The sequence below is a fragment of the Eriocheir sinensis genome, chromosome 22 (genome assembly GCF_024679095.1).
Source record: "Eriocheir sinensis breed Jianghai 21 chromosome 22, ASM2467909v1, whole genome shotgun sequence".
Classification (NCBI taxonomy): Eukaryota; Metazoa; Arthropoda; class Malacostraca; order Decapoda; family Varunidae; genus Eriocheir; species Eriocheir sinensis.
In genome coordinates this window covers 19038599-19051192 of record NC_066530.1, presented here as the reverse complement: position 1 = coordinate 19051192, position 12594 = coordinate 19038599, and the positions used below count along the sequence as shown (strand labels likewise).

Genomic DNA, 12594 nt, shown 5'->3' with positions numbered 1-12594 from the left:
TCGGTTTTTCCCTTTTACTGGTGGTGTACAAGAACGATGGCGAACACACACACACACACACACACACACACACACTATCACACATGCAAGATTCATCGACTCCCTTGTACAGAAATTATACTCAAAAACGTTTCGACATTAAAAAAAACGTTGTATTTGTGTGAAAAAAACAACAAACTGTGAAGATAAACACTGAAGAGCAAAATGACAAGACTTAAATTTTCTCTAGGTATATATCATTTTCTCTTTCTTTTTTATCTTTCTCTTATCTCTTATCCATGTTTCCTTATCGAGTTCCCCGGTCGCAGCATCTCCACTTCGTCATTCCATCAATCTCTCGTGTTGTTGATAAGGTTGTTGACATCCTCCAAGCGCAAACGTCAGCTGATTATTCTTACTCGCATCTCCTTGCCGTGTGTCCGTGTCTGAAAGCCCACATTCTTGGACACTTTTGGCTTCACATCAACTATTTCCACAGGTCACAAAGGAGGTTAATCGGTTTCTCATAAGTCTTCTTCACGTTCAAGGCACAGAAGCTTCGTCAGACTACCACTAGGGACGTAAAGCTACCCTTGGATATACCCTTAACTTCTATGAAAGCCTTGCCAAGCCCATATTCTTAGACACTTTCGATTCTCACAAGTAGTCGGGTTCCCATGGGCTTTTTCACGTTCATGGTAAAGAAGCTTCGTCAGACTACCACCAGGGTCATAAAACTACCCATGGATATGCCCTCAACTCCTACGAAAGCCTTGTCAAGCCCACATTCTTAGACATTTTAGATTCTCACAAGTAGTTCCAAGAGCCACAGAGGAGATAAGTCGAGTTCTCATGACCTTTTTCACGTTCATGGTACAGAAGCTTCGTCAGACTACCTCCAGGGACATAAAACTACCCCTGGAAATGTACACGCCTCCTACGAAAGCCTTGTCAACTGTGTGTGTGTGTGTGTGTGTGTGTGTGTGTGTGTGTGTGTGCTTCGTCAGACTACCACCAGGGTCATAAAACTACCCATGGAAATGTACACGCCCCCTACGAAAGCCTTGTCAACTGTGTGTGTGTGTGTGTGTGTGTGTGTGTGTGTGTGTGTGTGTGTGTGTGTGCTTGTACGCCGATATGTTTAAGGTTATTGCCCTGAAGCACTCCTCCGATAGCCTTGTCAACTGTGTGTGTGTGTGTGTGTGTGTGTGTGTGTGTGTGTGTGTGTATCAGCTGACAACCAAGGGTCATAAAGCATCCATTGTACATCGTCCTTCCACATGCAGTTAGTCATTTGGTGTGTGTGTGTGTGTGTGTGTGTGTGTGTGTGTGTGTGTGTGTGTGTGTGTGTGTGTGTGTGTGTCCGTCTTCTCCTTTGCCTGTCTGTTCCTGTCTGTCTATTTGTTACACACACACACACACACACACACACACACACACACACACACACACACACACACACACAGTCACTTGGTTATTTAGTCTCTGTCTGTTTGTGTCTGTCTCCCCCTCTGTCTCTCTCACAAACACATCCAGTCACTGTCTATCTCTGTGTGTCTCCATCTGCCTGTCTGTCTGTCACTTCCCCAAACACACAACAACTGACAATAACAACAACAATCTATAGTCGCCATGGTAACCACTCTCCTAGCAACGGGACGAAGTATAAGTACACAATAAGGAGGAGAAGAAGGAAAAGCTTGCGAGATTAAACCCAGAACGACTTGTATACTTCCCTCATTCCCTCACAATATGACCTCAGAGACGACATTCGTATTCCAAAGCCGAGGCATACACGTGGAAATATATCGGCTATTTGGTGGTAATTTTAACATGTACCAGCGCTTAACTTACCTAAGAACACTGTATTTTAATTAGGTCAGATCTATTTCATTATTACTGTTAACACTTATTACTACGACTTATAATTTTAACGTGTACCAGCGCCTAACTTACCTAAGAACACTGTATTTTAATTAGGTCAGACCCATTTCATTATTATCGTTAACACTTTTATTACTACGACTTTTAATGAGATGTTGACATATCTTAAGCGTTACTTCTTAATATTGGCATTATTATTACTATTATTATTATTGATCTCATTGTGAAAGATAAGAAAACCTGAATAATAATAGGAAGAAAAAGAAAGAGGAAAAAGATGGACAGAAGAAGAACAAGGAGATGAAAAAGATGACGGACAGGAAAACAAATACAAGACAAGAAAACAAGAACAAGACAAGAAAACAAGAACAAGAAAGAAAAAGAAGTACAAAACAGAACAAAAAACAAGACAAAAAACAAGAACATGAGAGAAAAAGAAGTACAAAAGAAAAAGAACAAAAAAACAAGACAAAACAAGAACAAGAGAGAAAAAGAACAAAAACAAGAAGAAGTATATCCAGAGACAGACAAGGAACTAGAACACGAAAACAAGAACAAAAAGAACAACAATAACAAGAACAATATCAAGTGGTGAGTCATTAGAGGTCGTGGGAGGGGGAGGAGGGAAGGGAGAGGTCCTGTATATAACGACCTGTAGACTCACTCACCTCAAAAGAACAAAAAACAAGAACGAGAGAGAAAAAGAAGAACAAAAACTAGAACAAGAATATCCAGACAGAAGAGGAACTAGAACCCGAAAACGAGAACAAAAAGAACACTAACAAGAACAATATCAGGTCAGTCTTTAGGGGTCATATTTTTAAACATTTCTGCGCCAAAGAACACGTAATTTACTAGTCTTTCGTGGGAGTTTAGGGCATTTCCAGGGGTACTTTTATGACCCTGGTGGCAGTCTGAGCCTTCTTCTGTACCGTGAACCTAAAAGAACACTCATTAGAACTCGATTAACCTCCTTTTTGGCCTCTGGAAATAGCTGGTGTGAGGGGTGGGAGCATTTGACAATACCACCCTAGAGGTCGTGGGGGAGAGAGAAGGGAGAGGTCCTGTATATAACGACCTGTAGACTCACCCACCTCAGCGTTACCTGGCTCCCCTCACCCTCACCAAGTAACGTCAGGTGTCCCATCCCGCAGGAGAAATAAAGACACCCTCGCCCTCCGCCACGCCGCCCGGCACAAATAAGGAGTTAATGAGAGCAGGTGACACGCGGGGCCCATAACTCAGACAGGGAGACAGGTAATTACCGGGTTGGGGCGGCCAGGGGCGTGACGGCAGCCCCCTCCACCTTCTCTCCCTTCCTTTCCTCACGCCCCCCAACCCTCTCCACATCCCCACCCACTGCCATGACCAACAACCACCCTTTCTTTCTTGCCTTTCTACCTTCACACCCCTTCCTCCCCCTCCCCTTCCTTCCCCTGCTGCCTTTCCCCTACCTTTCCTCACGCCCCCAATACACACCCCACACACAATAACCCTTTCTTTTTCCTACCTTCACACCCCTATACATAAGATGACACCCTGTTTTCCTGCCTCCCCCTTCCCTTCCCTTCCTCACGCCCCCCCCACACTACTCACCCCCACCCACTGCCATGACCATCAACCACCCTTTCTTTCTTGCCTTCCTATACCTTCACACCCACGCCACCCTCTTTCTCTATAGTTTACACCTCCCCCCATCCCTTCCTTTCACCTCACCCCCCCCCCACCTATCCATCCTTCATTCTCACCTTGCTACCCTTTTTCATACACCCCACACCCTGTTTTCCTACCTCACCCCAAAACACACCCTTCTTCCCTCACGCCCCACTCCCCACCCACTCAGTTTTTCTCTCCCCCTTTTTCTTCCTCTCTCACACACAGGTCATACTCTCTCTCTCTCTCTCTCTCTCTCTCTCTCTCTCTCTCTCTCTCTCCTACACCTTCCCACACCCTCAAAAACACCCCCTTCTCCCCTCATACTCACCCTTATAAGCTCATACTTCCTCCCCCCCTCTCTTCCTCACACCCTTCCTCATATTCAACCTACTTTCTCTCCCTTATGTCCTCATCCACCCTCTATTTTCCTTCCTCCTCCTCCTCCTTCCCCCCTAACTATCTTCTATCTTCCCTCCCTCCCTTCCATCCCCATCTTTATCATTCTCACGTCCCTGCCTACCCTTCATTACACTCTTATTATACCCATTACCATTTCCTTCTTCATCTCTCTCTCTCTCTCTCTCTCTCTCTCTCTCTCTCTCTCTCTCTCTCTCTCTCTCTCGTCACCCTCTCCCACCCACACGATATTCCGTCACGCCTTTTCTCCCTCCCTCTTTCCTCCCTTCCTCCCTCCCTCTCTCTCTCCTTTCTCCCTCCTTCCCTCCGTTACGCACTTCAACATAAGAGACAAAAAATGACAAGGCAACGAATATCCAATCCGAGAAGATGTTTTAGTTAGCTTGGAGGAGGAGGAGGAGGAAGAGGAGGAGGAGGAGGAGGAGGAGAAGGAGGAGAAAGAGGAGGAGGAAAAAGTAGGCAAGGAAAAAACGTAAACAGTCAATGTCAACCAGTCAGTCAGCCAATCATTCAACCAGTCAATCAGTCAGTCAGTTAGTCAGTTAGTCAGTCAGTCAGCCGAAATACCTCACAAAGCAACACACACACACACACACACACACACACACACACACACACACACACACACACACACACACACACACACACAGACTCGTATATTCACACCGACTTATTCATTGCAACTCTCCCTCTCCCTCTCCCTCTCTCTCTCTCTCTCTCTCTCTGCTTTCAACGTAATAAATAACACAAGAATAAGAGACAGAGTTATGTCCTTGCGTCCTGCCTTTAGCTATAGCGTTTTGCCTTTATTCTTTTATTTATTGTTATTATTCCTATTGTTGTTGTTATTGGTGTTATTTTTGTCCGTGTGGTGTAGACACGAATACAGATATACATACACTCTGCATCCCCTCCCCTTCCCTCCCTCCCTCCCTTCCCCCTTTCTCCCTTCCATTCCCTCCCTCTCCCTGTTTTTTTTAGTCATTCTTTTTTTCATTATTTATTGTTTTATTTTTATTTTGCTACACTGTTTATGGGAGTCATGCAACGATTTATCACCACCACCTCCACCACCACCACCACCTTCATCACCATAATCTCCACCCACCACCATATTACCATAACGCTAATCTCACGTAATGACGCTATCCTTACTCTCTCTCTCTCTCTCTCTCTCTCTCTCTCTCTCTCTCTCTCTCTCTCTCTCTCTCTCTCTCTCTCTCTCTCTCTCTCTCTCTCATCTCTTTTTTCCTTTTTTCTCCTCTCTTTCTATGTCTGTCTGCCTCTCTCAATCTATCTATCTCGCATACCCTTATATATCGAAAACAACAACAGCAACAACAACAACAAGTACACCCACCTGCCCCTCTCCCTACCCACCTATCAACACACACACACACACACACACACACACACACACACACACACACACACACACACACACACCTGTACAATACCTGTGTCACGCCATCACCAGGTATATTATGAGCACCCCGCCCGTTCCCAGCACCACCATCCCATCACGTGACAGCCAGTGCAGGCGTGTCAACAACATACTGGTTCACAAATCTTATACCAATACAATACCATTACAATACAGTCAGTCACCATTACATAAGGAGACAGGATCAGTGGAGTAATAACCGTTCAAACCATTCCATTAACCCAACACAGGCTCACAAATCTTATACCATCACAATACAGTCAGTTACCATTACATAAGGAGACAGGATCAGTGGAGGAGTATTACCGTTCAACCCATTCCATTAACCCAACATACAGGCTCACAAATCTTATACCATTACAATACAGTCAGTCCCATTACATAAGGAGACAGGATCAGTGGAGGAGTATTACCGTTCAACCCATTCCATTAACCCAACACAAGCTCCACCAATCCCTTTATCCCCTTACACTACTAACTGGGCCCTATCCTATTACGAGACAGTCAATACAGTGCTAGAAATTTAATCTTTGTGTAGCTCCTCCCATACGCAAACACACACATACAGGTATACACACTCCCTCCCTTTCTTCCTCCTCCTTACCCCCTTCATTCCCTCTCTCTCCCTTCCTTCCTATCCCCTCCTATCATCCCACTTTTCCTTCCCCCTTTCCCTTCCCTCTCCATTCCTTCCTATCCTCCTATCATCCCATTCCCCCCCCCTCCATTCTCTCTTCCTCCTCCTCCCTTCCTACCCTCCTTCTATCACACTCTACCTCTCCCTTCCCCACCTTTCCTACCTCCCTTTCCTCTCCATCCCTCCCTTCCCCTCTCCATCCCTCCCTTCCCTCTCCCATCCCCACTTTTCCTACCTCCATTCCCTCTCCCATCCCCACTTTTCCTACCTCCATTCCCTCTCCATCCCCACTTTTCCTACCTCCATTCCCTCTCCATCCCTCCCTCCCCTCTCCCTTCCCCACTTTTCCTCCCTCCCTTCCTCTCCCAGTAGCGACAATACTCTATTAATATCAACGGCCACGATGAAAGCCGCTCGTAAATCTTGCAAACTAATAATACACAGCGGACGAAATTTAGAATCATTTTACACGCACGCACGGACGCACGCACACGCAGGCAGGCAGGCAGGAAGGGAGGAGGGGGGGTGAGGGGGGGGGGCAGGGGCAGGCTCGTTCGTATGCACCCGCCACTCCGTCACGCTGTAAAAACGGGAAATGATAGCGATTCGAGGGTTTTAGTGCATTTTTTTTTTACAATTTTATTACTTGTTGGCGTGGTGGCGCGGCGTCCGGTGCATGCAGGACTGGCGGGGGGACGGCGACGAGGGAGGGAGTGCGTGCGTGCGTGTAGGTGAAGTGACTGTGTTCAAGTTTGCATTGGACGCGTTAACATGGGCTTGATATCAGGGTTGGTAGTACTTGAGTTGACGCAGGCCTTAATTACTTGCTCTTGAAAGGGGCGCATCACGAGTTTCCTTTGGGTTGGCGATAGCATGGTACTTGTCTGAGTTTGCATTGGACGCGTTAACATGGGCTTGATATCAGGGTTGGTAGTACTTGAGTTGACACAGGCCTTAATTACTTGGTCTTGAGAGAGGCGCTACACGAGTTTCCTTTGGGTTGGCGATAGCATGGCACTTGATACGAGGGAGTCTATGTGAAGTGGCTGTGTCCAAGTTTGCATTGGTCGTGTTAACATGGGCTTGATATCAGGGTTGGTAGTACTTGACACAGGGACTTGTTGGCATAGACTAGATAAAAGGATGGTACTGAAGACGAGGGAGTGTGATAGGCATTGACAAGGGGATTGGCAGTACTTTAGTTTACACAAGCCTTGGTTACTTGGACTTGACGGGGTTAGTAGTTGAGGTTATGCAGTGTAGATGAGTGTGGATGAGATAGAGTGTAGATTGACGCCTATCTCAAATTGATGCTGAGCGGAAAATTGAAACAACTCATAATTTCAGGAACTTCAGAAATTTTACGCTTTTTTTTTCTCAAGGGGGTAAATTTTCACGAGTTTCTCAAGGGGGTAAATTTTCACGAGTTTCTCAAGGGGGTAAATTTTCACGAGTTTCTCAAGGGGGTAAATTTTCACGAGTTTCTCAAGGGGGTAAATTTTCACGAGTTTCTCAAGTGGGTAAATTTTCACGAGTTTCTCAAGGTGTTAAATTTTCACGAGTTTCTCAAGGGGGTAAATTTTCACGAGTTTCTCAAGGGGGTAAATTTTCACGAGTTTCTCAAGGGGGTAAATTTTCACGAGTTTCTCAAGGGGGTAAATTTTCACGAGTTTCTCAAGGGGGTAAATTTTCACGAGTTTCTCAAGGGGGTAAATTTTCACGAGTTTCTCAAGGGGGTAAATTTTCACGAGTTTCTCAAGGGGGTAAATTTTCACGAGTTTCTCAAGGGGGTAAATTTTCACGAGTTTCTTCCCCAGCTCCCTTCCGGATCGCATATACTGATTTCATGTAATTTTCGTATTGACGTTTTAAGCCGAAAAGTTACTGGGGAACATAATTCAAATAACCTTCTTTCGTGCATGTTACTTAATTCTGAAGAGCGGCAATTTTAGCGTGTTTCCCCAACCTTGCCAACCCCACACACACACACACACACACACAAACACACACACACACACATTGATTCCAAGTAATTTTCGTATTTAAGTTTTAAGCAGAAAGTTACACAGGACATATTCAAATAACCTTTACTTTTTTTTTTCTGGAGAGGGGCAATTTTAACGGCCCCCCCCCCCCCCCCACACACACACACACACACACATTGATTCCATGTAATTTTCGTATCGATGTTTTAAGCCGACAGATTACACAGAGCATACTCAAATAACCTTCTTCCATGTACTTACCTTTTTTTTGGGGGGGGAGAGGGACAATTTTCATGTGTTTTCCCCCACCTTCCCAACCATACACACACACACACATTGATTCCATGTAATTTTCGTATCGATGTTTTAAGCCGACAGATTACACAGACATATTCAAATAACCGTCTTCCATGCACTTAACTTTTTTTTCTGGAGAGGGGCAATTTCCACGTGCTTCCCCCCCCTCCCCCTTCCTCCCCCCTCACTGATTTCACGCAGTTTTCATTCCAAATTGATTCTGTACTGATGTAAAGCCGCAAGGTTACACACAACACATTCATATAACGTTCTTCCATGAACTTTACTTTTTTTCTGAGGAGGGGCAATTTCCACGTGCTCCCCCCCCCCCCTTCCTCCCCCCTCACTGATTTCGCGTAGTTTTCATTCCAAATTGATTCCGTATTGATGTTAAGCCGTAAGGTAACACACAGCACATTCAAATCACCTTCTTTCATGAATTTTCCCTTTTTTCTGTTAATTTTCAGGTATTTCCACCCCTCCTCCCCCCTCCCTGATTTCCCGCATTGTGTCCTGGCGGCGCCGTTGTTGCAGGCGGCGGCGCCCTCGGTTTAAAGCAATTTGCACCTTATTTATGGCGGGGCTGAATGGTGGTAATCCCGGGTTTAGGCGACAGCTAGTTTTACACCCGTTTGCACTGGACTAGCGGCGGCGGTGGTGGCGGTAGTGGTAGTGGTGGCTATTACACTAGGCCCCACCTGTTGACCCGCCTATACCATTGTTACCAGGTACACTTTGGTCCACGAGGTAGAAAGCGTTATCTATTACCTCTCTCCTACCTGTCCCGAGTGTAAGAGCTTGTGGTTTTTGTTCATGTGACGGGGATGAGCACTGAGGCCACGCGCATCTATAGCATATGCCCCTAACTTTACTACTACTACTACTACTACTACTACTACTACTACTACTACTACCACCTGATAATGACATTAATGTGTTTGTGTTTATGTAAGAGGTGCCAGCAAGGAAGGAGAGGGAAGAATCTGATACTAAAATATTAAGATAGTTTATTACTATTACTACTACCACTACTACCACCACCACCACCTAATACCACTACTACTAATAAACTATCGTAATATTTTAGTATCAGATTCCTCCCTCTCGTTCCTTGCTGGCACCTCTTACACAAACACAAACACATCAACGTCAATATCAGGAAAAGGCAAACATTCCTCCTTAGCCACACTGCCCCTGTATAGCTATTTCCTGAGGGACCACCTAGCGAAGTAAGCTTAGGCAAGATCATTCCTCCTCATTACTCAGTGTTACCACCCACACAAAGACAAATATCAGGGGGGCAAACATTTATATTTCACCACAGGACCCTTGCTGGTATTTCCTGGAGGGTGGCATAGAGAAGTACGCTTAGAACAGATCCTGCCTTCTTATGCCTCGCTGTCACCCTCCCTCCACCCACACATACATAAATAAACACATCAACATCAACATAAACATAAGGAAAAGGCAAATACTCCACCTCCCCCCTTTCACCACATGCCCAATGAACGGCTCCCTAAAATATCCTACTTAAGCAACGTCATTATCTAAGTACAACATCATTCTGTAGTCCTTCCTTATCACATCTTCCTTCCACATCAATATTAACAAAATCAAAGAGACAAATATTTCACCTCTACCTTCACCAAACACCCACTAAACTAATGAACCTAACTAAAACAACAACAATCTTTTCACCTTTCTCGTCCTCAGCAAACACAAACACCAATGCGATACAACCAAACACTCCACCACCAGACACCCAAACAACCACAAACCCTTCACTACAGGCTTACCCAAAACCACAGGAGGAAAGAAAACCAGTGTGGAAAACAGAGTAGCAAAAGGCAGCGACAGAGGCGAGGAGAACATGAACTAAGGAGACTCTGGGAAAAGAAAGACAAGGTGGGAGCAAGAGTTGGCTGGTGGTGGTGGTGGGTCTCAGGGTCCAGCTAACATGCCCCCCTTAATGCTCCCTCCACCTCCTGCTCCTCCTCACCCTCGCACCATTTTCCTTGTTCCTCCTTTTCTCCGCCTCATTAGACTTTCAAATACGGTCACGACAACGCGGCCCGGCGATAAACTTACACACGGGGTGACGACGAGGAAATGCCTGGGATTGAATTCTGCTCCCAAGGTAATCAAGAGGGATCTCCCCCTACACTTAATCGCTGACTTGGTGGACTTACTTAAAGATATTATACTCGGTTTTCCGTGAACGATAGATATGAGAATGAGGGGAAACTAGAGAGAATGGACGCTGATAACTGTGAATGGCGTGTGTTTTGGGGTGCTTAGAGAGTCTTTAGATCACGTGTTGAAGGAAAATTGAGGAGGTCATCCACTTGGTACAGCTGACCCCCGAATATATGAAAACAGCGATAGGGGAAACTAAAGAGAATGGACGCTGATAGCTGTGAATGGCGTGCGTTTTAGAGTACTTATGGCGTCTTTAGATCACGTGTTGGAAGAAAATTAAGGGGGTCTTCCACTTAAATTACTGCCTTGGTACAGCTGACCCCGAAATATAAGAGAATTGGTATTGGGGTAACTAAAGAGAATGAACGCTGATAGCTGTGAATGGCGTGTGTTTTGAAGTACATAGACTGTCTTTAGATTACTTTACGTGTTGAAAGTAGACAAAGGAGCTCCCCCCTTGGATTAGACTTGGTACAGTTGACCCCAAATATAAGAGAATTGATATGGGGGTAAACTAAAGAGAATGGACGCTGGTAACTATGAATGGCGTGTGTTTTAGAGTACATAGACTGTCTTTAGATTACTTTACGTGTTGAAAGTAGATAAAGGAGCTCCCCCCTTGGATTAGACTTGGTACAGTTGACCCCAAATATAAGAGAATTGATATAGGGGTAAACTAAAGAGAATGGACGCTGGTAACTATGAATGGCGTGTGTTTTAGAGTACATAGACTGTCTTTAGATTACTTTACGTGTTGAAAGTAAGCGAAGGAGATCTCCCCCTTAAATTAGACTTGGTACAGCTGACCCCAAATATAAGAGAATTGGGATAGGGTGATATTAAATAGAAAGGACGCTGATAACTGTGAATAGCGTGTTTTAGAGAACATATAGTGTCTTTAGATTACTTTACGTGTTGAAAGTAAGCGAAGGAGATCCCCCCCTTAAATTAGACTTGGTACAGCTGACCCCAAATATAAGAGAAATGGTATAGGGTGATATTAAATAGAAAGGACGCTGATAACTGTGAATGGCGTGTGTTTTGAGTATATAAGACCGTTTTTAGATTACTTTACGTGTTGAAAGTAGACAAGGCAGCTCCCCCTCTTATGAATTACTGACTCGGTACAGCTGATCCCTAAATACAATAAGAGAATGTGCTGAAACTAGAGGGACAAATGATGAAAATTGCGGATGGCGTGTGTTTTAGAGTACTTGGACCGTCTTTAGATGAGTTCACGTGTTAAAAGTAAGCGAAGGAGCTCCACCTCTTATGAATTACTGACCCGGTACAGCTGATCCCAAAATGTAATAAGACAATAAGTAGTAATAAGAAGGGACAAGGGTGATAACTATGACTTGCGTGTGCTTTCGAGTGCTTAGACAGTCTTTATATGACTTAACGTGCTGCAAGAATATTAAGGAGGTCCCTCACTTCAATTACTGACTTAAAATGAGTAAAGTAGATAATGAGAGGAAACTATAAGGGGACAGACGATGAAAACTACGATTGACATGTGTAATAAACTCTTAATATTACTTCACACGCTACAAGGACACGAACGCAGCAACTCCCCTTCACTTGGAACAGTTGCCAAAAATGTATCTTCCAATTTATGAACGACAGAAGAGAGAATGAGCGAAAATTAGAGAAAACGAACATTGATAACTACGAATGGCGTGTTTTGTAAGCTGTCTCGATATTACTTCACGTGCTACAAGAACATGAAGAACTCTCCCTCCCCTCACTTAGTACAGCTGGCCAAAAAAGTATCTTCCAATTTATGAACGACAGAAGAGAGAACGCGCGAAGATTAGAGCAAATGAACGTTGATAACTACGAATGGCGTGTCTTGTTTAACAGTCTTGATATTACTTCACGTGCTCCAAGAACATGAAGATGGCCAAAAAAACATCTTCACATTTATGAACGACAGAAGAGAGAACGAGCGAAGATTAGAGCAAATGAACGCTGATAACTACGAATGACGTGCATTGTAAACTGTCATTCCCATCCTCCAATTTATGAACGATAAAAGAGAATGAGGGAAAATTATAACGAATGGAAGCAGAAAATTGTAAATAACGTATGTTTTA

General features: G+C 44.5%; 1 protein-coding gene across 1 annotated transcript in view; it reads right to left on the bottom strand.

Moving 5' to 3' along the window:
* Nucleotides 1-12594, bottom strand: part of LOC127002198 (GATA zinc finger domain-containing protein 10-like) — an 83739-nt gene that overhangs the window by 14131 nt on the left and 57014 nt on the right. The window lies entirely within an intron of this gene.